Genomic DNA, 26,878 nt, shown 5'->3' with positions numbered 1-26,878 from the left:
ACCGGCATTCCATGTAGTCATGCTGGCCACATGACCTTGGAGGTGTCTATGGACAACGCCGGCTCTTCGGCTTAGAAATGGAGATGAGCACCACACCCCAGAGTCAGACACGACTGGACTTAATGTCAGGGGACTACCTTTACCTTTACTACTGAGTATAAGCCGAGGTTGGGAAATGCAGCAGCTACTGGTCAATTTCAAACTAAAAATAAATACCAATAAAATTACATTAATTGAGGCATCCGTAGGTTAAATGTTTCTGAATATTTACATAAAACTGTAATTTAAGATAGGACTGTCCAGCTCCGATTAAACCATTATTCTAACCTTCTTCAATGTGCTTATGGATCCTTCCAATAATAATAGAGTAAAATAAGAAATGTAATAAAAAAAATAATGAAGTAAAATGGACATGTAATAATAAAAGTAATAATAGAGTAAAATAATAAATGCAATAATAATAAAAAGAGTAAAATAATAATTGTAATAATGATAAAATATTAAATGTAATAAAAATAATAAATAGAGTAAAATAATAAATGTAATAATAACAATAATAAATAGAGAAAAATAATAAATAATTATAAAAAGAGAAAAATAATAAATGTAATAATAGAGTAAAATAATGTATATGTCATAATAATAATAAAAAGAGTTAAATAATAATTGTAATAATAATAAAAATAAAAATGTAATAAAAATAATAAATAGAGTAAAATAATAAATGTAATAATAACAATAATAAATAGAGAAAAATAATAAATAATTATAAAAAGAGAAAAATAATAAATGTAATAATAATAGTAATAATAATAATAATAAATGTAATAATAATAGTAATAGTAATAATAATAATAATAATAATAATAATAATATTACATAGAGTAAAACAATAAATGCAATAAAAATAATAAATAACCTTGATTCAAGTATAAGCCAAGGGGAGCTTTTTCACCTAAAAAGAGGGTTGAAGAACTAGGCTTATGCTCAATATATCCAGCAGTTACTTGCCTCCTTCCCTCCCAATCATAGAAGCACCAGGATTCGCCTTTCACATGGCTTTGCATCCTCCTTCTGGCTAGAACCTAAGTTAGGTCAGCGGTGACCAGGGGAGCATTTGCACAGGTAAAGCTTGTGCGCCAGCTGCGCCCGTACCTCGGGAAGTCTGACTTGGCCACGGTAGTACACGCTCTGGTCACATCCCGCCTTGACTACTGCAACGCTCTCTACGTGGGGCTGCCCTTGAAGACGGCCCGGAAGCTCCAGCTAGTCCAGCGCGCGGCAGCCATGTTACTAACAGGAGCGGGACGCAGGGAGCATACAACGCCCTTGTTGTCCCAGCTCCACTGGCTGCCGATCTGCTACCGGGCCCAATTCAAGGTGCTGGTGTTGGCCTACAAAGCCCTAAACGATTCTGGCCCAAAATACCTGTCTGACCGCATCTCGGCCTATGAGCCCACAAGGACTTTGAGATCGTCTGGGGAGGCCCTTCTCTCGATCCCGCCTGCTTCACAGGCACGTCTGGCGGGGACGAGAGAGAGGGCCTTCTCGGTGGTGGCCCCCCGGCTGTGGAACACCCTCCCTGGAGACATCAGACAGGCGCCCTCCCTTATGACATTCCGCAAGAGACTAAAGACGTGGTTGTTTGAGAAGGCGTTTGAGTAAGTGCTGCAATAACTGGCAATGACGATTGGAACGGAACATGGATAACGAGATTTGGATTGTGATTCAACAATGAGACGTCGCGAATGATTTAGTGTAATTGTATTATTGATAGTGATGTTGTTTAATGTTGTTGTGATATTGCTTATGTTGTAAATTGTACCTGTTTTTATATGTTGTACACCGCCGTGAGTCGCCCTAGGGCTGAGAATGGTGGTCTACAAGTGCAGTAAATAAAATAAATAAATAAACAAACAAATAAATAAATAAATAAAGAGTTCCTTATCCCATCTCTTGAGGAAGTGAAAAGGAACAAGCCTTCTCTTTCACCTTGATCTGAGAATAACCCCTGTAGCTAAAGCGTTCTTTCGTAATTTCCAGAAAGTCACACACATTCTCTATGAGTGTGTGTTTGCACTGTGGTTGCTGCTCCTTCATGCGCAGAACTTAATGGCATTGCCATTTTCCCAGCCCACGCACCACTCGAGCTTTTCACCACTCAAATCTGCCAGGCATATATCTTTGCTATAACTGGATTTTAAAGGTTTTCCCCACATTTGAATATTTTAAAGTGTCACATTTTTAAAGCACTGTGCATATTATACTTCTATCCTTATTGTTGTATTTAAAGGTGATTTTGTGTTGTTTAGGGATGCCTTAGTGATGTTTCGCTAGGATATCTTATTCTGTGTGCCATGTTGGGAGAAAAGTGGCCTGTAAATCAGATAGACAGGTAAACAGATAGGCAGGTAGACAGACAGAGCTCATCAGGATGGGAGAAATGTCTCTGGACAGTCGAGAAGGTAAAGTTCTTTTTGTGTCCCTAAAATATTTGTTTCCGTCACTACTTTCCCCTTAAGTTCTTCTTTATCTCCCTTCAATTGACCCAGTGTCACATCTATATGCGGACTACATTTCAGAAAGTGTTTTTCATCGATTTTCACTGAACTTTCTTCATTATCCTTCAGGAGTAATAATCAAAGTGCTAAAGTACATTATTTATTATTTATTTACTTACTATATTTATATCCCGCCCCTTTCAGCCCAGAGGCGACTCGGAGCGGTTCACAAATTGGCAACACTTCGATGCCCCAACAATTATAACAAGTTAAAAAAATCAAGAAATTCTGTTAAAAACAATAGCACATGATATAAAAAATATATAAACCGTACAAAGCCTTGAAACATTATCGTGAGCGTCTCCATGTCAAATCGTTATGCCATTGCGTTATCAAGTAGATCCATAATTCCATTTAGCTATGCCGTATTTGGGAAGGCCTGCTCAAAAAGCCAGGTTTTCATCTTTTTTCAAAAAGTCAGGAGGGAGGGAGCCGATCTTATATCTCTAGGCAGGGTGTTCCACAGTAGAGGGGCCACCACTGAGAAGGCCCTGCCAGATGCATCTGTGAAGAAGGCGGGAGCGAGAGCAGGACCTTCCCAGAAGATCTTAACATCCTAGATGGTTCATAGAATCATAGAATCATAGAATCAAAGAGTTGGAAGAGACCTCATGGGCCATCCAGTCCAACCCCATTCTGCCAAGAAGCAGGAATATTGCATTCAAATCACCCATGACAGATGGCCATCCAGCCTCTGCTTAAAAGCTTCCAAAGAAGGAGCCTCCACCACACTCCGGAGCAGAGAGTTCCACTGCTGAACGGCTCTCACAGTCAGGAAGTTCTTCCTCATGTTCAGATGGAATCTCCTCTCTTGTAGTTGGAAGCCATTGTTCCATTGCGTCCTAGTCTCTCTCCAAGGAAGCAGAAAACAAGCTTGCTCCCTCCTCCCTGTGGCTTCCTCTCACATAGGGAGAGATACGTTTGGATAGGCAAGTTGGACCAAAACCGTGTAGGGCTTTATAGGCTAAAGCCAGCCCTGTGAATTGTGCTCGGAAGCAAACAGGAAGCTGGTGCAAGAGAAGAGTTGTGTTATCCTTGAGTGCTGCTCCTGTTAGCAACCTGGCTGCCGCTCATTGTACCGTTTGCAGCTTCCGAACAGTCTCCAAAGGCAACCCCACGTAGAGCGCATTGCAGTAGTCTATATGGGACATAACCAGAGCATGGACTACTGTGTCCAAGTCAGACTTCCCAAGGTGCACAAGTTTTAACTGTGCAAATGCTCCCCTGGTCACCGCTGAGACCTGGGGCTCATAGCAGCTATGAGTCCAGGATCACACCCAAGCTGTGAGCCTTCATTAACAATATTACACTAGTTCAATGTTAGGATCATTACCTTTTAGTACAAACATTCTGCTTTCCCTCACTTGACCTCTCCTAAATTGGTATCTGCCAGGCTTACCGCAACAGGCTAAACCTCTGTAAAATCCTGCTGATCGGAAGGCTGATATTTCGAGCCCGGGTCGGGGTGAGCCCCCGCCATTAGCCCCAGCTCACCTGCCCACCTAGCAGGTCGAAAGCAGAAATGCAAGTAGATAAAATAGGTACTGCTATTAGCAGGGAGGTAATAAAAGCGCCCTTAAGGACATCAATTGGAGGAAAGCTCCTTGACATGGAAGATGGAACCACAGCACCTCTTGTGGCCAGAGTTGAGCACAGCCTCCAAGATGCCAAAAATAGGATGTGAAAAACCACCTTTACCTCTGTTTGTGTTGCGTGTCCTTGTTGAATAATTGGCATTGAATGTTTGTTGTATATGTGTTCTGTAAAGCTGTTCTGAGTCCCCTTTGGGATGAGAAGGGCAGGGTATAAAAGGTAAAGCTTTCTCCTGCCATTAAGTCTAATTGTGACTGACTCTGGGAGGTGGTGCTCCTCTCCATTTCTAAGCCGAAGAGCCGGCCTTGTCCGTAGACACCTCCAAGACAATGTGGCCAGCATGAATGCATGGAATGCTATTATCTTCTCACAGAAATGATACTCACATTTGCATGTTTTCAAACTGCTAGGTTGGCAGAAGCTGGGGCTAACAGCAGGAGGTCACGCCACCTCCCGGATTTGAACCACCAACCTTTCAGTCAGCAAGTTCAGAAGCTCAGCGGTTTAACCCACTGCATCACCAGGAAGCTCTGGCAGGACATAAATACTACAAATAAATAAATAAATAAATAAATAAATAAATAAATAAATAAATAAATAGCTGTTTCTACTGGCAGTGTGAGTTCTGGAGAACAAGCCCTATGAGGAGCAGCTTAAGGAGTTGGGCATGTTTAGCCTGAAGAAGAGAAGGCTGAGAGGAGATATGATGAGGGCCATGTATAAATATGTGAGAGGAAGCCACAGGGAGGAGGGAGCAGATCAGGGGTATGGAGAACAAGCCCTATGAGGAGCGGCTTAAGGAGCTGGGCATGTTTAGCCTGAAGAAGAGAAGGCTGAGAGGAGATATGATGAGGGCCATGTATAAATATGTGAGAGGAAGCCACAGGGAGGAGGGAGCAGATCAGGGGTATGGAGAACAAGCCCTATGAGGAGCGGCTTAAGGAGCTGGGCATGTTTAGCCTGAAGAAGAGAAGGCTGAGAGGAGACATGATGAGGGCCATGTATAAATATGTGAGAGGAAGCCACAGGGAGGAGGAGGGAGCAAGCTTGTTTTCTGCTTCCTTGGAGATTAGGACGCAATGGAACAATGGCTTCAAACTACAAGAGAGGAGATTCCATCTGAACATGAGGAAGAACTTCCTGACTGGGAGAGCCGTTCAGCAGTGGAACTCTCTGCCCCAGAGGGAGTGTGGTGGAGGCTCCTTCTTTGGAAGCTTTTAAACAGAGGCTGGATGGCCATCTGTCAGGGGTGATTTGAATGCTATTTTCCTGAATCTCGGCAGAATGGGGTTGGACTGGATGGCCCAGGAGGTCTCTCCCAACTCTAGGATTCTATGATAATATAAAGCAAAAAACAAATGGACTCTAGCCAAAATGAAATACAGTTGATTTTGGAAACTCTTGAGTTAAACTGTTCTGAGGAATAGGGCTAAAAAGTCCTTGGCAATGCTGGAAGTTCCCAGGAAAGGCTCGGGTGAAGAAAATGTCACACAGATCCCCAAAATAAATTATGTTCAGGAACAAAATCAGTGGGAAAAAATCTGAAATTTTCCAAAAGTACTTGTTAAAAGTAAAATGGACAAAACTCTGACCCATATCCGTTAGCCAAATCCAAGCAGTGCATCTACATTTCCAACAAGGAGACGACAATTTTGTGTTTGTAGTATGGCAGGGGAAAAAAGAGCAGAAAGCCTAAGTTCGTGTAATGGAAATCAGCACAGAATTCAAAGCTAGACTTTGGAGAGATTTCCAAAGGACTTCAGTCTGGATGAGCCATGTTTTCAGTATCAATTGCTTCCATATTCCTATGTTTTAAAGCTCTTTCCATCTACTGCAATTTTGGTAAAGTCATTAGAAAAGAAAGGGAATAGATTCTCCTCCATCCTCTATCTTTGCCTAAATTTAAACCCAAAGAGACAAGTCTTTAATGTTCAAAATATCCCGAGAAGCTTGGACAATGGAAGCAGATCAAAGCGGTGTTGCTTTATCCATTCTGGGAGCGTTTGGTTGAAAGGCAGCCCTGGGTTCCTTGTTCACCGGGACACGGGCCGGCCTGACTACAGAAAGCTCTCTCAACTACACAGGGGCAAGCGGGCCATCTCCTCTTCCTGCCTCTGCCTTTATGGATCACCATTATCGTATGTACTTCATAAAATGTTACTGGGATCCTGGGAAATGAAAGCTGTGATATATATTTGAAGGCTCTGCTTCTGATCAAGGTTTCTGGCCTTTCGCCGAAGACGGAGAACAGCCATGGAAAAGTATTTCAGAGCTGCGAGAAAAAAGGATTTTTTTTCTCACTTCACGCCGTTCTCGTTCATTTAAGGAAGATGGATGGAGAGAATTTCTCCACTTCATAACGTAGCAGCCCACCCCAAACTGCCAAGGCAGGCATATGATATGGCATACGGCTGTTTTTACACACTTTTCCACCCCAGGAGCGAACCAACAGTAGTATTGCACCAGGATTGTGGCACAGCTGGCTGAGTGTCAGCTGCATTAAGATCACTCGGTCTTCTCACAAAAAGAGAGTCTTCAACCTCAGCAAGATGGAGTGGATGAGGGATTGGAGGACATCCAACCCCAAATTGGGAAAGAAGTTGTGTGTGGTGGAGTGTGGTGGAGGCTCCTTCCTTCTTTGGAAGCTTTGAAACAGAGGCTGGATGGCCATTTGTCAGGGGTGATTTGAATGCAATATTCCTGCTTCTTGGCAGAATGGAGTTGGACTGGATGGCCCAGGAGGTCTCTTCCAACTCTTTGATTCTATGATTCTAGGAGAGGCTGGATGGCCATCTGTCAGGGGTGATTTGAATGCAATATTCCTGCTTCTTGGCAGAATGGGGTTGGACTGGATGGCCCAGGAGGTCTCTTCCAACTCTTTGATTCTATGATTCTAGGAGAGGCTGGATGGCCATCTGTCAGGGGTGATTTGAATGCAATATTCCTGCTTCTTGGCAGAATGGGGGTGGACTGGATGGCCCATGAGGTCTCTTCCAACTCTTTGATCCTATGATTCTATGATTCTATGACTCTGACCAAAAGGTCAGGAGTTCGAAGCCAGCCCGGGCTGGAGTGGGTGTCCAGCCATTGTGTAGCCCGTTGTCGACCTTTGCAACCCGAAAGACAGTTGCATCTGTCAAGTAGGAAAATAAGGGACCACCTTGTCTGGGAGGCTAAATTAACTAATTTATGAGGCCATAAAGAAAAGAGACTCTGGGGAATGTGGAATGCGGAAGAACTTCATCAGTGTCGTTGATGGACGATAAAAAGCAGCAGCTCCCCTGGCGGCCAGAAAAAAAGGTAAATAGCCTCGGTGTATTTGTCTGTTAAACTGGCATTGAATGTTTGCCATATATGTGTTGACTGTAATCTGCCCTGAGTCCCCTGCGGGGTGAGGAGAAGGGCGGAATATAAGAACTTAAATAAATAAATAAATAAATATTGCATTAAAAACAAACAAACAAAACACAAAGTTTGCAGATTTGGAATTCTATTAAATGTCCTTTGACCAGAAGCTGGCCCCTTGGAGTGCCTCTGGTGTTGCTGCAAGAAGGTCCTCCTGTAATAAGAAATTCAGTGTGCAGATTTGATAAATATGAATTTAATATGATGTGTGGGAATGAATGGAAGAATGGAAGGATGTATGGATGGAGCTAATAATTTTGGAAACATCAGTATAATATTAAGGCCTGTAATGACTAACTACTAGGCCTGGGTAACAACGGAAAAATTTGTTTCTAAAATCGATTCGTTTTTTGGGGTTTTTTTGCGTTTCGTTATTTAAAATAATTACAAAATTTTCCTTAAAAAAAGTTCGATATTTACGAAATTTCGTAAATGGTAAAAAAATTACAAAACAATAACGAAACAATAACGAATCGATTCGTTAATGGCGGCCGCGATTGCTCAATACGCTAAAAAAACTTCTGAAGCTTCCCTCTCCCTCTGTTGTGGACTGTTGGTGTGATATTATATTTTTTTTCACTAATTAAACAAAAAACAACTATAAAACTTGCCCCAGACATGCGGAAATAATAACAAAACGACCTCGAACCAATAACGAAACGAATACATAACGAAATACGAAGCATTTACAAAACGTATTTAAAAATTCGTTTCGTTTTTAAGTTGCTCCAGAATGGTTTGTTATCGCTTCATTATTTAAAAAAATAACGAATTTTTAACGAATTACGAATTAACGAAACGAAACCGCCCAGCCCTACTAACTACCTAGCTGTTGGAAATGAGAAACCCTGATAAGAACTGGGACAGTGATAACGGAAATGTTTGCAACCTTCTTTATGTTAAGAAGGAAATCAACACAAGCCTTGTGTTTGTTAACACCAATCAAGAAGATCAACACTGAGATGGATCCAGGATGGAAGACGTCTATCATTAATTTGCAACTTGGGGACGACATCAACAGAATATTCCTATAAAAGGCTCAGTCTAACAATGCTCAGAGTGTGGCAGACCTGAGGAGTCTGGTTCACCCGCCATGCTCTGCTCCATGGAAGGAGAGAGATGGTGTATTTGGAGAGTGGCAGATTTGCACGGGAGCAGTCTGGTCACTTTGGGGCTTCTTTCTCAAGGGAAGAGGAAGAAGTGCGCTTTTGGAGTCTTGGATTTTGTGCAGGGAGTCAGGTTCTGCTGTGTGGAAAACAGAGATCTGGTCCTTGGCGCTGTTCTTAGGGAAAGAAGTTTTGGCATCTCAGCGTTTTGAAGTTTTGGCATTATGGAAGTTATGGAACTATGCGTTGGCAGGCTGCAGGAAAGCAGGGTCTGGCCTATGAGGGGCTTCTCCAAGGAGGGAGGAAAGGATATGGTAATAGTTGGATGCATGTGGATGAATGCATGTACATGTGTGTGAATGTTGAGTGAAAATATAACTCCCCTTTGTTTGTTTGTTAACCAATGTAATTGTGAATCCAATGTAGTTGCATAGAGTCTGTATGTCTGTATGTCCAATGTCATTCTTTGTCTAAACGTTTTCTGTAATCTGATAAACCTTCTCACACTGGAAATTGCAATAAAAAGAAGCTATGCTTTAAAGTTATTGAAAAGTCATTCATGACACTCTGTTGTGCATCATGTGGCAGGGCTCAGGTTGCATTGCAGCAGGTGGTCAGTGGTTTGCTCTTCTCCACACTCGCATGTTGTGGATTCCACATTGTAGCCCCATTTCTGAAGGTTGGCTCTGCATCTCATAGAATCATAGAATCAAAGAGTTGGAAGAGACCTCCTGGGCCATCATCCAGTCCAACCCCATTCTGCCAAGAAGCAGGAATATTGCATTCAAATCACCCCTGACAGATGGCCATCCAGCCTCTCTTTAAAAGCTTCCAAAGAAGGAGCCTCCACCACAAACCCTCCGGGGCAGAGAGTTCCACTGCTGAATGGCTCTCACAGTCAGGAAGTTCTTCCTCATGTTCAGGTGGAATCTCCTCTTTTGTAGTTTGAAGCCATTGTTCCATTGCGTCCTAGTCTCCAGGGAAGCCGAAAACAAGCTTGCTCCCTCCTCCTCCCTGTGGCTTCCTCTCACATATGTATACATGGCTATCATATCCCCTCTTAGCCTTCTCTTCTTCAGGCTAAACATGCCCAGCTCCTTAGGCCGCTCCTCATAGGGCTTGTTCTCCAGACCTTTTATCATTTTAGTCGCTCTCCTCTGGACACATTCCAGCTCGTGGTCCTTGTCTGTTTTATAAAGCCTAGAATCCAGAGAAGATCTCTTAAGCTGCTAACATGGAACCTGCTGGCTGTCACAAAATGAGAATCAGAAACATTTCACGGAGCACTGTCTATAATGTAAGACCCTCCCTCCCCTGCTTTGCTTATGGAGAAGCAGCTGTTCTTGCTTTGTTGGCATGGTTGGTTCCTTGCTCGGCTTAATTATTCTTCCCGGCCTTTCTTTCTCGCCGTAGCCAATGCGGGCTGCCATCTCCCCACTGGCTCTGGGCTTTGGGGGTTTTCCTTTTCCTCCCCACTTTTCTGTAGTAGACAGAGGCCTTCCTGCTGGTTATTTTGGAGCTGGCTGTTTTTTATCCTGAATAATAGAATGCTAAATGTTCTCATTAATGGTGTTCAAAGTATCCTTTTGGGGAGCTCCGCTCCGGCTCCACTCAGATCTAAAACAAGCGGAAAGCCCATTAATAAGGTCCCTGGGTTTAGATCTTCCAAGCATCCGCTTTCGTTTCCAGGGCACACATTCCCTCCACCAATAATGAACAGGGATTGTACATTCATTTTTGAGCTAATAATGCTGTAATTATGGCATGGAAAGTGCCTCGTGCCAAATAGAGAAAGGTGGGGATGAATGAGAAGGGCAGAAGAATGATCAGTCTTTTGGATAGAAAGAGGGTAGGTTTCAGCGGGGTTTTTTTCCCCCCTTCTCGAAATTCATCTGAGAAAGTGAAGTAGAGGAAGACAGATTGGGTGCTTCCTAATTGTTTCTGTGATCACGCTGCTAATGTTTCCAGAAAGACTCTTGGGCTCCACTGTTCACCGTAAACATCCCTGCTTTTCTTACACAGCACCATTTCCATTTCTTATTCTTCATTTCTTATTCTTTGTTTTAGCACAGTTAGGGGCAGGAGACACAAAGGGAAGCCATTAAAATAGTTTTTTGTGTTGGATTCTTCATCTGGGGAGGCCCTGCTCGTGATCCCACCTACGTCGCAAGCGCGCTTGGTGGGGACGCGGGACAGGGCCTTCTCTGTGGTGGCCCCCCGACTTTGGAATGCCCTTCCAAAAGAGCTTCGTCAGGCCCCTACTCTGGCAGTTTTCAGAAGGAACCTTGGCTGTTCCGATGTGCCTTCGCAGATTAGGAATCCCCATCCCAAGTCCTAGAAGCACTTTAGCACAACCAATGTTGCTGCACACCGCACTTTTAATCCTACGTTCCTCCTGCCATCTCAGCACTTTTAACCCTGTACCCCATTGCGCCGGCCGAACCAGTTTTAATAGTGTCTTGATGTATTGATGTATTGTCATTGTGGTTATTTTGCTTAATTGTTTTGATTTGCTTTGTTTATTGTTGTGTTATGTTTTCTATTGTATTGTGTTCTGAGGCTTCGGCCTGTGTAAGCCGCATCGAGTCCTTCGGGAGATGCTAGCGGGGTACAAATAAAGTTAATAATAATAATAATAATAATAATAATAAAATAATAATAATAATAATAATAATAATGGTTTGCAGTAGAGATGGCCGGCATAAAGAAGGCTGAGAATTTTGATTGGAATCCTGTTGCTGATGCACACCAGTGGAAGGATCTCTTAGGTAAAGGCAAAGGTTCCCCCCTGACATTAAATCCAGTCATGTCCGACTCTGGGACACTGGTGCTCATCTCCATTTCTAAGCCAAAGAGCCAGCGTTGTCCACAGACACCTCCAAGGTTATGTAGCTGGCATGACTGCATGGAGCATCGTAACCTTCCCGCCTGAGCAGTACCTATTGATCTACTCACATTTGCATGTTTTTGAACTGCTACGTTGGCAGAAGCTGGGGCTGACAGTGGAAGCTCACCCCACTCCCCGGATTCAAACCTGCGACCTTTCGGTCATCAAGCACAGCAGCTCAGGAGTTTAACCCACTGCGGCTCCCGGTGATCTCTTATACCAATGTAAATCCCTTTTCTGATCAGGACACTGTAAACAAGGTTAAGGAACAAGGGGTCCCTTAACACACGTGTGTGACAGGAATTTTAGTGAGGGAACAACTAATGATGTGAGAGACCGATGATACTGGTAGATTTTTGCCGCCACCACCTCAATTTTATTGTTTGAGGAAACAAAGGTGTGAATGTGTTTGAGGTAATATGCACCCAGGCTTCTGGTTCTTCTTTTTGGGCTCCTTTGCTTGCTGACTGGACTGTAAAGGGGTTTAGGTTGACTTGGTTTCACTAAGTATGACAGACCGAGGCAGATACCAGTTAACGATGAACTAATAACAGGTTTATTGAACTTTAAGAAGATGACAACTCATAAAATGAGTGGTACACACGCGTATCATAGAATCATAGAATCAAAGAGTTGGAAGAGACCTCGTGGGCCATCCAGTCCAACCCCATTCTGCCAAGAAGCAGGAATATTGCATTCAAATCACCCCTGACAGATGGCCATCCAGCCTCTGCTTAAAAGCTTCCAAAGAAGGAGCCTCCACCACACTCCGGGGCAGAGAGTTCCACTGCTGAACAGTTCTCACAGTCAGGAAGTTCTTCCTCATGTTCAGATGGAATCTCCTCTCTTGTAGTTTGAAGCCATTGTTCCATTGCGCCCTAGTCTCCAAGGAAGCAGAAAACAAGCTTGCTCCCTCCTCCCTGTGGCTTCCTCTCACATATTTATACATGGCTATGATATCTCCTCTCAGCCTTCTCTTCTTCAGGCTAAACATGCCCAGTTCCCTAAGCCGCTCCTCATAGGGCTTGTTCTCTTTGTTACTGAGGCTCAGGCTTACTAGACATAAGGTTTCTAGAGGCGGAGTAGCTTTTATTTGAAGTGAGATATCTTCTTCACACCATTCAACCCTCTGAAACAGTGTGTTTCTAAGATCAGTCCCCCTGACTGTCTTACAGAGTAACCAGACTTTCTCCAGTCTACTCTCCACTGTAGGGCAATAAGCCTTCTTGTATTCTCTCCTAAATACAAGATGACAAGTCTTCTCACTGACTCTCCTAGTACAGTAATACTGAAGCCCTTGTCCCTTTCTTATTCCCTAACAGTTTGACTCACTCAAAAGCTTCCTTCTCCCTGTCTAAATCCTTCTCCTCTGTTAAAATCCTTCTCTCTCCGTTCGTTAGAATCTCTCTCTCTGTTCGTTAGAACCCTTCTGCTTGCTCTGTTAGAAGTGACAGCCTTTTTCACTCTCTCCCAACTCCTCCCCTTGGTGCTTAAACCAATCAGGAGTTGGCTGGCTCCTCCCCTGCCTCCTTGCCTATCCTAAGATGGAGACCCAGCCCACTGACTCTCAGGCTTCGGCCTAGCCGGCAAAGGTTAGAATCTATTACAGACACCATCTCCTTTCCCTTGCTCTTTGCTTCATATTTGAATAGTCATAATTTCTGATAATTTGTTTTTGGATATGGAAGAAATGAAACTGATATCAGGGTCCTGAGCTTTGAGTACTGAATTCTTCAAAGTCTGGTCTTACAATCATAGAATCATAGTATCATAGAGCTGGAAGAGACTTTGTGGGCCATCCAGTCCAACCCCATTCTGCCAAGAAGCAGGACTATTGCATTCAAAGCACCCCCGACAGATGGCCATCCAGCCTCCATTTAAAAGGCTCCAAAGAAGGAGCCTCCACCACATTCCGGGGCAGAGAGTTCCACTGCTGTACAGCTCTCACCATTAGGAAGCTCCTAAAAAGTTAGGAGTTATCTCCCTTCCCCCCTGACAGGTCAAAAGTAGGCAACTGATGGATCTAAACTGCTCTTTAGAACAAATCTAGAGACATGCCTCTTGCATGTTGAGAGGTATAATGTGATATTTCTCTCACAGTCAGGAAGTTCTTCCTCATGTTCAGATGGAATCTCCTCTCTTGTAGTTTGAAGCCATGTCTCCATTGCGTCCTAGTCTCCAGGGAAGCAGAAAGGAAGCTTGCTCCCTCCTCCTCCCTGTGGCTTCCTCTCACTTATTTATACATGGCTATCATCATGTCTCCTCTCAGCCTTCTCTTCTTCAGGCTAAACATGCCCAGTTCTTTAAGCCACTCCTCATAGGGCTTGTTCTCCAGACCCTTGATCATCTTAGTCACCCTCCTCTGGACACATTCCAGCTTAGAGTCAATATCTCTCTTGAATTGTGGTGCCCAGAATTGGACACAGTATTCCAGGTAAAGTGGTCTAACCAAATAAGAATAGAGAGGTAGCATTACTTCCTTAGATCTAGACACTATGCTCCTATTGATGCAGGCCAAAATCCCATTGGCTTTTTTTGCCACCACATCACATTCCTGGCTCATGTTTTAACTTGTTCCCCACGAGGACTCCAAGATCTCTTTCACACGTCCTGCTCTCGAGCCAGGCGTCACCCATTCTGTATCTTTGCAGACAATGGACGATGGACAATGGACGATGGAAGTAGAAAGAAAGATCTGGGATCAACTCCTCAGTAATAAAGTCCTTGCTATCTGCTATAAGAATCCCAGATTCACATGGCAGTGATAAACGATTCCCAATATTCAGAATCTGTGACCTTGGAAGTGAGACTTTTCCAGCATTAATTTCAGCACAATTGCAATGCACACTTTGCGTCACTGCATCAGCCAGTCTGAACCTGCCTTCCAGAGGAACATCTGGCTTGGATGTCTGCTTAGAGAGCGGAGATTCGTTGCCTCCCTTCGCACAAGGGGAACGGAAATCGACAGCTTGTTATTGCTCAGAAACATGGCTGAGACGAGAAAGAAAGAGTGAGAAACAGGTCAGAGCCCAATTAAATGATGTGAGTGTAAGGCTGGAAAGATCTGGAAGGTCACTCTGTCTAGTACATTGTACCAGGGCAAGAATTGGGATGATCCTAGTTGTTTAGATCAGAAATGCTTCCATGATAAGAAGCGAGTGTCCTAAAGCTAGATCAAACACAGCTGCCCCATTACAGAGGAAAGGCAAAATCCCATTACAACCAGTCTTATGGTGCTGGTAGTGAAGATGCTCCTTTCTCTCCACTATGTCCGTTTGTTATATTATACTAAAGGTAAATGTTTTCCCTTGACATTAAGTCTAGTCGTGTTCATCTCGGGGGGGGGGGGGGGGGTGGTACTCACCTCAATTTCTAAGCCGAAGAGCTTCTGAGAGGCCGCTTTCTCTCACTTCCTGTTGTCTTACCCCCATTTGTAAGTATGAGTTATTTGTGGGTCAGATGTTTGTAACTCGGGGACTGCCTGTACTGACACATTTTCCATTAATCTTACTGATATTAGTTAGGCTTTACACTCATCAAAATCCAAGTCAAAATAAAGAATAAACATTGCAAAATCCCAAAGATTAAGGTTAAAAGCAGAATATATTCCCAAAGATCTTCAGGTTAAAAACAGGAGACATAATCCTATTGGCAAAGTTCAAACCAGAGTCCCAGGTACAAGCAATGAAACCTTTGCCCCAAGAATCACCATGCAAGAAATCCCAAGCGTACTGCTTTCCAGGCTAAGGTTATTCCATGAAGCTTTCAGGCTAGTAAGCTACGTTGAACTGACGCTTTCTCAAAGTTTGCAAGAGGCCTAAATACCTTTTTGCCATCAAAACATTAGGCTCTCATCATCATAAAAGCATTGCGATGACCTTTCACCAAGCTGGCTTCTTGTCTGCTGGCCAGACGAGAACTCCGCCTGACCCGGAGATCAAGACGAGCTTACCGGGTCAAGTCACTATCTACTTTTTCGGTATCAGCGTGGGAAGGCACCTGCTCGCTATCTCCTTCATTAAAATTCCTTTCTGGTGGTGGGAACGGCTGTGTTGACACTACACTGTCTGTGGGAGCCGCAGAAGCAGGCCCAGAGATCTGAGGTACAGACAAAGAGCCAAGAAGCTGAATCCTAGCAGGAATCTGAATCCCATCATCCTCATCGTCAGAAAATAGCTCAGCCACAACACTCTGGAGGTTGGTGCTCATCTCCATTTCTAAGCCAAAGAGCTGGCTTTGTCCATAGACACCTCCAAGGTCATGTGGCCTGCATGAATGCATGGCATGCCATTACCTTCCCACAGGGGCGGTACCTATTGATCTACTCATATTTGCATGTTTTCAAACTGCTAGGTTGGCAAAAGCTGGGGCGGACAGCGGAAGCTCACCCCGCTCCCCAGATTTGAACCTGTGACCTTTCAGTCAACAAGTTTTGTGGCTCAGTGGTTTGTACCGGGGGCTTTGTACCTCTTTGTACCGGGGGTTCTTTTCTATCCAGTTTAGTATGCTCAAAACATGTATTATAACTAGCCGTCCCCTGCCAAGCATTGCTGTGGCCCACTCTGGTGGTCATAGGGGTTCTGTGTGGAAGGTTTGGCCCAATTCTATCATCGGAGGGTTCAGAATGCTCTGTGATTGTAGGTGAACTATAAATCCCAGCAACTACAACTCCCAAATGTCGAGATTCTATTTTCCCCAAACTCCACCAGTGTTCACATTTGGGCATATTGAGTATTTGTGTAGAGTTTGGTCCAGATCCATCATTGTTTGAGTCCACAGTGATCTTTGGATGTAGGTGAACTACAACTCCGAAACCAAAGGACGCTGCCCACCAAACCCTTCCAGTATTTTCTGTTGGTTATGGGAGAACTGTGTGCCAAGTTTGGTTCAATTCCATCGTTGGTGGAGTTCAGAATGCTCTTTGCTTATAGATGAACTATAAATCCCAGCAACTACAACTCCCAAATGACAAAATCATAATTTTTGAGTGATGGTCACTCCTTGTGTAGTGAAATGTTTTGTTGCCAAATTTGGTGTGATTTTGTTCATTGGTTCTTTTGTTTTTAAGGTACTCATTACACACAGAACATTTTCATATATATAGTAGGGCTGGGCGGTTTCGTTTCGTTAAATCATAATTCGTTAATAATTCATTAATTTTTTAAATTACAAAACGATAACGAACCATTCTGGAGCAATTTTTTTAAAAAAACGAATTTTTAAACACGTTTTGTAAATGCTTCGTTTTCGTTATTGTATTCGTTTCGTTATTGTTCTGAGGTCGTTTCGTTATTATTTCCGCATGTCTGGGCCAGTTTTATGGTTTAATTAGTGAAAAAAAATTATAATATCACACCAACAGTCAAGAACAGAGGGAGAGGGAAGCTTCAGAAGGTTTTGGAGGTTTTTTAGCGTATTTCGCGGTCGCGTCCGCCATTAACGAATCGATTCGTTATTGTTTCGGAAATCGATTCGTTAATGTTTTGTAATTTTTTTACCATTTACGAAATTTCGTAAATATCCAACTTTTTAAAAGGAAAATTTTGTAATTATTTTAAATAACGAAATGCAAACCCCCCCCCCCCCCAAAATGAATCGATTTTAGAAACAAATTTTTCCGTTGTTACCCAGGCCTAATATATAGATGTGTATGTGCTCCATTTCTACTTTTACAAATCCTAGCTTCCCATGATTAATTTTTCCCCCCTGGCATTCACAATTCTTTTATAGGCATTCCATTTTGCACTTTCTTATCGCATTCTTCTGCATGCTACTCACAAGAGATAGCCAAAATGCCATTGCCCTTGCCTCTAAGAGATTCTCCACTCGTGTCAATCCCACAATAGTGCTGTTGTGTAGCAATGTCCCTTCCGTCGCATTTCTGCAGCCCTCATCACTGGAACTATTAGTTCTCTTCTGCTGATACAGCTGTTACTGCCTGAAGAGGATGAATGCATCATCATCTAGTTGATAGAGTCTAATCTTCCTTGACAGTATTCCTTTTAGGATGTGCACCTGAGAGAGACCAACCAACACATTCCAATTCAGATGGAAAATAGGTAAACGACAAGAGGTGGGAAGGGGAAGAAAGGCAAATGAGAAAGACGGGAAGGAAGAAGAAAGGGAGCATGTGCCGCTCTTGAAACTCTGGCAAGTCCCCAACTTTGTACCTCTGTGAATTCGGCTCTCTGAACTAGAAAGGAAGGCTTTGTTCATAAATATTGGACCGCGCCCAAAGTTCTCATCAATGTTGCAATGGTGGGTTGAGTTCAAAGAGGTGGAAATCTCTCAAGTCTTCATTCCATTGAGTTTCTCTAAGTCCCATCACAAGATTCCTTCCCTTTTTGTTTCATATCATGGCATGCAGCTTCTTCTTCTTCTTGTGGTTCAAACGGTTTTTAAACAGTTTCCCCAGTGCGTGCAATTATTTGTTCAGGTTACCTAAATGGCACACCACAATTATTTTCCCACTGCTTTTCATGTCAGGAGTGACTTGAGAAACTGCAAGTCGCTTCTGGTGTGAGAGAATTGGCCCTCTGCAAGGACATTGCTCAGGGGATGCCCGGATGATTGATGTTTTACCATCCTTGTGGAAGGCTTCTCTCGTGTCCCCACATGGGGAGCTGGAGCTGACGCTGGGAGCTCATCCGCATTCTCCCCGGATTTGAACCTTTGACCTGTCTGTCTTCAGTCCTGCCGGCAAAAGGGTTTAACCCACTGTTCTACTTCAGTTTATTTATTTATTTATTTATTTATTTATTTATTTACAGTATTTCTATTCCGCCCTTCTCCTCACCCCGCAGGGGACTCAGAGCGGATTACAATATATATATACATGGCAAACATTCAATGCCATAGACATATATAGACAGACACACAGAGGCTAGTTAACATTCCAGCTTTTTCATGAGGTTATTTTGGCTACCAGGGGAGATGTCCATTCACCGTCCATCCGTGACACTAATGAAGTACTTCCTTATTTATTTATTTACGTATAGTATTTATTTTCTGCCCTTCTCATCCCGCAGAGGACTCAGGGCGGATTACAATGTACATATACATGGCAAACATTCAATGCCATAGACACACAACATATATAGACAGACACGCAGAGGCTATTTAACATTCCAGCTTTTTCATGAGGGTATTCTGGCCACCAAGGGAGCTGTCCCCTCACCGACTATTTGTGACACTGATGAAGCACTTCCTCATTCTTTGCATGCTTGCTGGAGATTTTTATGGCCTCGTACATTAGTTAAATTAGCTTCCCTGCATAAGCAGTACCTAAATTTCCTACTTATTTTATTATTATTATTATTATTATAGAACTCGATGCGGCTTACAATGGCCAAAGCCGCAACAAACAACAACATACAAATATAACATTAAAACTCATAAGCAAATAACAAAACATCAAGTAAAGACAATAAAATACTAAAAACAATGACACATGTTGCATTTAAAATCTAAAAGGCCGGGCCAAATGTAATGGACAAAATTTAAAAGTGCTGAACTTGACAGGAGGTATGGAGAGGTTTTTTGGAGGTAGGTGCAATGTGCAGACAATCCTAGCCTCTAACAAAGTGCATTTGTTAGAGACTAGATGCAACTGTCTTTCGGGCTGCCAAGGTCAGCAGCAAGCTACATAAATTGGTCAGAAGCTCACTCCGACCTGGGCTGGCTTCAAACTCATGACATTTTGGTCAGTAGTGATCTTAATGCTGGCTCCCAGCTACCTGCGTTACAGTCCCGCTGAATAAAGTGTATACATAGGTATTTTATTTTTCCAAGTTATGGATATTACATCTGAACATGAGGAAGAACTTCCTGACTGTGAGAGCCGTTCAGCAGTTCAGCAGTGGAACTCTCTGCCCCAGAGGGAGTGTGGTGGAGGCTCCTTATTTGGAAGCTTTGAAACAGAGGCTGGATGGCCATCTGTCAGGGGTGATTTGAATGCAACATTCCTGCTTCTTGGCAGAATAAGGTTGGACTGGATGATGGCCCAGGAGGTCTCTTCCCACTCTAGGATTCTAGGATTCTATGATTCTATTTACATTTTAATATAATAATAATAATAATAACAATAACACTTTATTTATACCCTGCTACCATCTCCCCAAGGGACTCGGTGCAGCTTACATGAGGCCGAGCCCAAAATACAACAATACAAGCAATTACAATAACAATACAAGCTATTTAAAAACAACAAAACAATAAAACAATAACATAAGCATTATCAATAGGACAACACACTTTAAAAAGCTTGTTTTCTGCTTCCTTGGAGACTAGGACGCGAAACAATGGCTTCAAACTACAAGAGAGGAGATTCCATCTGAACATTAGGAAGAACTTCCTGACTGTGAGAGCCGTTCAGCAGTGGAACTCTCTGCCCCGGAGGGAGTGTGGTGGAGGCTCCTCCTTTGGAAGCTTTTAAGCAGAGGCTGGATGGCCATCTGTCAGGGGTGATTGGAATGCAATATTCCTGCTTCTTGCCAGAATGGGGTTGGACTGGATGATGGCCCAGGAGGTCTCTTCCAACTCTTTGATTCTATGATTCTATGATTCTATAACTATGGGCAGGCCAAATGTAATTAAATTTTAAAAGATTAAAAAATAATGGTTGTGTACATTGTGTACCTATGAATCAGTTGTTCAAGGTAGGTGAATATCTGCTCACACCAAATTCTAGGAAGTGTAACAATTCTATTTTCGCCAACACAGTTGAGTCCAATATCTTCCCTGGGCAATCTTTTACCATTTCCCAGACTTTCTGGAGACAAGTTTCTCTTTATGAAAGGAGAATAAAAATGGCCGTCCATCAACTCTGAACTTTACGACTGTAATCTCTTCATCACATACCAACTTCAAGAATACCAGGTGATTTTTACTCGGATGGTTCCTTTTATTTCTGCTCTCAAATCCGTCCCTTACTAAACCTGGTGCTTTGCCTGATTTTTTCCCTCTCTGCCGGGCACCTGCTCTCCGTAATCAGTTCAAGGATCTCTTCCGAGCCTCACGCTAATCTTCTCAGCAGGTGGCCTGGATCTTCTGGGTTGGTTTCAACCAACTGCTGGTTGCAGTCTTTAGCAAATGCCAACTCATTTGTCTTGAAAGATGCTCTTAGGCGTTTCTGCGGCTCCGTGAAACTTTCATGCTGAGAGGATGTTTGAGAAGCAAGCCAAATCAGAGCAGGAAATTGCCCAAGATCAGTCACACAAGTTGTTTTGGAAAAAGGCTCTGCAAATGCTAAAGCTCCCTCTTCACTTCTTTCTGTAGAAAATACAGCAAAATTAAACCTTTCGGTTGAACAGATGATGCTTGGTGATGCCAGATCTAGCTTGAGAAGATCTCCAATCTAGATAGATCAGTTCCCACCACTTGAATGTTTTGCTAGTATTTATAGATGGGATTGATTCATATGTTTGTTTTTGTTAGACAACAGTTGTGCATCACTGGCAGAGCGAATGATGCTTGCGCCACTTAGACATGAGCAACAATGTCCTTGCAGTTCCTTTTCTGGAAATTAAATGGGAAAATATATTTTTATTTATTTATGACATCAGAGCGGCTTACAAGATATATATACATGCAATATATTATAATATTATAATATAATATTACATGCAATATATTATAATATTAGTTTACTTGTTGTTTATTCGTTCAGTCGCTTCCGACTCTTCGTGACCTCATGGACCAGTCCACGCCAGAGCTCCCTGTCGGCTGTCACCACTTCCAGCTCCTTCGGAGTCAAACCAGTGATTTCAAGGACACCATCCATCCATCTTGCCCTTGGTCGGCTCCTCTTCCTTTTTCCTTCCTTTTTCCCCAGCATCTTTGTCTTCTTCAAGCTTTCCTGTCTCCTCATGATGTGGCCAAAGTACTTCATCTTGGTTTCTACTCTCCTTCCCTCCAATGAGCAGTCGGGGTTTATTTCCTGAAGTATGGACTGGTTGGATATAGTCCAAGGCACTCTCAGAACTTTCCTTCATCACCACAGTTCAAAAGCATCTCTCTTCCTTCTCTCAGTCTTCTTTCTGGTCCAGCTCTCACATCCAAAGGTGACTACGTGGAATACCATTGATTTAACTATGTGGCTCTTCGTTGCCAGTGTGATGTCTCTTGTTGTTCATTCGTTCAGTCGTCTCCGACTCTTCGTGACCTCACGGACCAGCCCACGCCAGAGCTCCCTGTCGGCCATCACCACCCCCAGCTCCTTCAAGGTCATTCCAGTCACTTCAAGGATGCCATCCATCCATCTTGCCCTTGGTCAGCCCCTCTTCCTTTTGCCTTCCACTTTCCCCAGCATCATTGTCTTCTCTAGGCTTTGCTGTCTCCTCATGATGTGGCATTCAAAGGACTTCCACTTTCCCTCTAGTCTCCTTCCGTCCAGTGAGCAGCCGGGCTTTATTTCCTGGAGGATGGACTGGTTGGATCTCCTCGCAGTCCAAGGCACTCTCAGGACTTTCCTCCAGCACCACAGCTCAAAAGCATCAATCTTCCTTGGCTCAGCCTTCCCTAAGGTCCAGCTCTCACATCCGTAGGTGACTACAGGGAAGACCATGGCTTGGACTAGGCAATGGATCTTGGTTGCCAGTCTGATGTCTCTGCTCTTCACTATTTTATCAAGACTGGACATTGCTCTCTTCTCAAGAAGGAAGTGTCTCCTGATTTCCTAGCTGCAGTCTGTGACTGCAGTAATCTTTGCACCTAGAAATACTATATTATTATAGTACAATATCAGTATTATATACTATATTGTACTATACCATTATATTGCAATATTATTAGTAATATTACATGTGATATAAATATATAATTATAATATTATTATATTGTATTACATTATAATATTATAAATATTATATATATTTAGAATATATTATATTATTAGTATAGCACAGGCAGGGGCGGCTCAACCCATTACGCAAAGTAAGCCTTTGCAGTAGAGTTGATTTTGCCCAAGGGCGCTCTTGATGCGCTCTTGGGGGAAAACAGACCTTGACCTATGCGAGTTGTAGTTACTGGGATTTAGAGTTCACCTACAATCCAAGAGCATTCTAAACTCCACCAATGATGGAATTGAACCAAATATGGCACACAGAACTCCCATGACGAACAGAAAATATATATCAATGATTGGTTGTGGGGGGGGGGGGGGGAGGCGCCAAAATACTGTTTGCTTACTGTTGAAAATTACCTAGGGCCACCTCTGAGCACAGGAGACAAGGTAGAACTGTCCCTGGCCCCCTCTCTCTTAACTCTGGCGCAAAGCAGCAGTTGGTGCTGAGGGGAGGGGTCCCCAACTGATGACATTTGCAGGGGACAAGGTAGAACTGTCCACGGGCCCCCTCTCTCTTCATTCTGGCCCAGGGCAGCAGTTGGTACTGGAGGGAGGGGTCCCCAACTGATGACCAGTTGCGCCCGTACCTTGGGAAGTCTGATCTGGCCACAGTGGTCCACACTCTTGTTACATCCTGAATAGACTACTGCAACGCACTCTACATGGGGTTGCCCTTGAAGACGGTTCGGAAACTTCAACTGGTTCAGCAAGCGGCTGCCAGATTACTCACCGGAGCGACATACAGGGAGCACACCACCCCCCTGTTGTGTCAGCTCCACTGGCTGCCGATCCAGTTCCGTGCACAATTCAAAGTGCTGGTTTTGACTTACAAAACCCGTACGGTTCCGGTCCAGTGTATCAGTCCAAACGTATCTCCCTCTGCGTCCCACCCTGGAGTTTGAGATCATCGGGGGGGGGGGGCTGCTCTCGACCCCACTGCTGTCACAAGTGAGGTTGGTGGGGACGAGGAGCAGGGCCTTCTCAGTGGTGGCCCCTCACCTGTGGAACTCACTCCCGGGGGAAATTAGGGCATCAACATCCCTCCTCTCCTTCAGGAGGAAATTAAAAACGTGGTTGTGGGACCAGGCCTTCGGGCAATCTTCTAACTAGATAAGGACAACCAGACGAATAGGACTGACAGGACTGACAATTGTGGAATTGGAATTTGAATTATGAGATAGCGAACACTGACTGGCAATAAGGAGTAATTGGTTTGTATTGGTTTGTATGGATTTTTATTGGTCTTATTGGTTTTATCGGTTTATAGATGTAATGTAGAATTGTGCTTTGATTGCTAATTTATGCTATTTTGTTTTATTACTGTTGTGTGATGCGGGCATCGAATTGTGCCTTGTTTTTGTAAGCGCCCTGAGTCCCCTTTGGGGTGAGAAGGGCGGGGTAGAAGTAAACCAAATAAATAAACAAATAAATAAATGACATATGCAGGAGACAAGGTGGAACTGTCCCCAGACTCTAGGTTTCTAAACCTATATATATATATTAGGCCTGGGTAACAACGGAAAAATTTGTTTCTAAAATCGATTCGTTTTTTGGGGGTTTTTGCGTTTCGTTGTTTAAAATAATTACAAAATTTTCCTTTTAAAAAGTTCGATATTTACGAAATTTCGTAAATGTGAAAAAAATTACAAAACATTAACGAATCGATTTCCGAAACAATAATGAATTGATTCATTAATGGCGGACGCGACCGCGAAATACGCTAAAAAACCTCCAAAAACTTCTGAAGCTTCCCTCTCCCTCTGTTCTTGACTGTTGGTGTGATATTATAATTTTTTTTCACTAATTAAACAAAAAACAACTATAAAACTTGCCCCAGACATGCGGAAATAATAACGAAACGACCTCAAACCAATAACGAAACGAATACATAACCAAATACGAAGCATTTACGAAACGAATTGAAAAATTTGTTTCGTTTTTAAGCTGCTCCAGAATGGTTCGTTATCGCTTCGTTAACAAAAAAAATAACGAATTTTTAACGAATTACGAATTTACGAAACGAAACCGCCCAGCCCTAATATATATATATATATATATATATATATATATATATATATATATATATGGAGTCCCCAGTGGCGCAGTGGTTTAAAGCACTGAGCTGCTGAGCTTGTTGATCGAAAGGTCGCAGGTTCGATTCCGGGGAGCGGCGTGAGCTTCCGCTGTCAGCCCTAGCTTCTGCCAACCTAGCAGTTTGAAAACATGCAAATGTGAGTAGATCAATAGGTACCGCTCCGGCGGGAAGGTAAGGGCGCTCCATGCAGTCATGCCTATGGCCACATGACCTTGGAGGTGTCTACGGACAACGCTGGCTCTTCGGCTTAGAAATGGAGATGAGCACCACACCTCAGAGTCAGGGACTACCTCTACCTTTACCTATATATATATATATAGGTAAAGGTAGAGGTAGTCCCCTGACATTAAGTCCAGTCATGTCTGACTCTGGGGTGTGGTGCTCATATATATATATATATATATATATATATATATATATATATATATTCTTTCTACTCCCACTTATATCATTGCAGGCATGAGCCTTCTTTTTCAGGAAACCAAAACTTGATCTCATTCAGATTTGGGGTTAAAGCCCCATTTCCGTTCTGCTTATTTATTTATTTTACAAATGTTTTCCGGAGAACTCCACACGCCCCACCAAGGTTTTTCCCATGGATACTTTAGTTTAATAAATGTGCATTGGATGCTTCATTTAACTTTACTACTGCAAAGTGCCCAGAGAAACTGTGGCTGGGTGAACAACAGTTATATATGTTCAATTTGCGGTGCTATTCCTTTTGTTTGCTTTCTCTCTTCCTTCCTTCCCATCGCTGCCTCCCTTTGCCCCCAAGTTGGGGAATTAGTATTCAGAGAGCGGATGGAGCATGTTGCTGCATATTATGAGGAGGGGGGAGGAGGAGGGAGGCGCACTGCCTGGGGCTCTTGGTTTTCCTTTCCACAAGATGCTTCTTCCAGCCCTGAATAAATCACGCTGCTGTTTCAAGCTCCCAAATTCCTTTTCCATTTTCCCGGAGAGGAGGGGTGAGCAAATGAGTTGCAATCCAACGTCTGAGTCCATTGACTTAACTCTGTGCTCAGTTGTGATCATGTCATTTTTACAGTGTGCCCAAATACAATGGAGCAGGCAGGTAACCAATGGAAAAATACTCAACGTAACAAATACTGTCGAAGGCTTTCATGGCTGGAATCACTAGGTTCTTGTGGGTTTTTTCGGGCTATAGAACCATGTTCTAGAGGCATTTCTCCTGACGTTTCGCCTGCATCTATGGCAAGCATCCTCAGAGGTAGTGAGGTCTGTTGGAAGTAGGAAAAATGGGTTTATATATCTGTGGAATGGCTGGGGTGGGGCAAGGAGCTCTTCTCTGCTGGAGCTAGGTGTGAATGTTTCAACTGACCACCTTCATTAGCATTTGAATGCCTACCTGAGCCTGGGAAATTCTCTTGCTGAGAGGTGTTAAGATGTGCCTGGTTGTTTCCTCTCTGTTGTTTTGCTGTTGTAATTTTAGAGTTTTTTAATACTGATAGCCAGATTTTGTTCATTTTCATGGTCTCTTCCTTTCTGTTGAAATTGTCCACATGCTTCTTGTGGGTTTCAATGGCTTCTCTGTTTAGTCTGACATGGTGGTTGTGAGAGTGGTCCAGCATTTCTGTGTTCTCAAATACTATGCTGTGTCCAGGTTGGTTCATCGTGTGCTCTGCTATGGCTGACTTCTCTGGTTGAAGGAGTCTGCAGTGCCTTTCATGTTCCTTGATTCATGTTTGGGCAATGCTGCTGCGTTAGGTGGTTCCTCTGTAGACTTGTCCACAGCTGCATGGTATACAATGGTAGACTCCTGCAGAGGTGAGAGGATCCCTCTTGTCCTTTGCTGAACGTAGCATTTGTTGGATTTTCTTGGTGGGTTTGTAGATTGTTTGTTTGTGCTGGACCACACCAACAACAACCATGGCAGACTACACAGAGAAGCCATTGAAATCCACAAGAAGCATGTGGACAATTTCAACAGAAAGGAGGAAACCATGAAAATGAACAAAATCTGGCTACCAGTATTAAAAAACTCCAAAATTACAACATCAAAACAACAGAGAGGAAACAACCAGGCACAGATTAACACCTTTCAGCAAGAGAATTTCCCAGGCTCAGCCAGGCCTTCAAATGCTAATGAAGGTGGTCAGCTGAAACATTCACACCTAGCTCCAGCAGAGAAGAGCTCTTTGCCCCACCCCAGCCATTCCACAAATATATAAACCCGTTGTCCTAATTCCAACAGACCGCACTACCTCTGAGGATGCTTGCCATAGATGCAGGCGAAACGCCAGGAGAAAATGCCTCTAGAACATGGCCATACAGCCCCCAAAAAAACCTACAGCAACCCATTCACACCTAGTTCCAACAGACAAGAGTCCTTTGTCCCACCCTGGTCATTCCACAGATATATCATCCCAC

The 26,878-nt window shown here is 43.3% G+C and overlaps 1 protein-coding gene across 1 annotated transcript in view; it reads left to right on the top strand.

Moving 5' to 3' along the window:
* The window catches only part of AGBL1 (AGBL carboxypeptidase 1), a 728,548-nt gene that overhangs the window by 298,626 nt on the left and 403,044 nt on the right, over positions 1-26,878 (top strand). The window lies entirely within an intron of this gene.

This window comes from Anolis sagrei, chromosome 9 (genome assembly GCF_037176765.1).
Source record: "Anolis sagrei isolate rAnoSag1 chromosome 9, rAnoSag1.mat, whole genome shotgun sequence".
Classification (NCBI taxonomy): Eukaryota; Metazoa; Chordata; class Lepidosauria; order Squamata; family Dactyloidae; genus Anolis; species Anolis sagrei.
The sequence above is the reverse complement of the archived record's forward strand: the minus strand, read 5'-3'. Positions and strand labels throughout refer to the sequence as shown.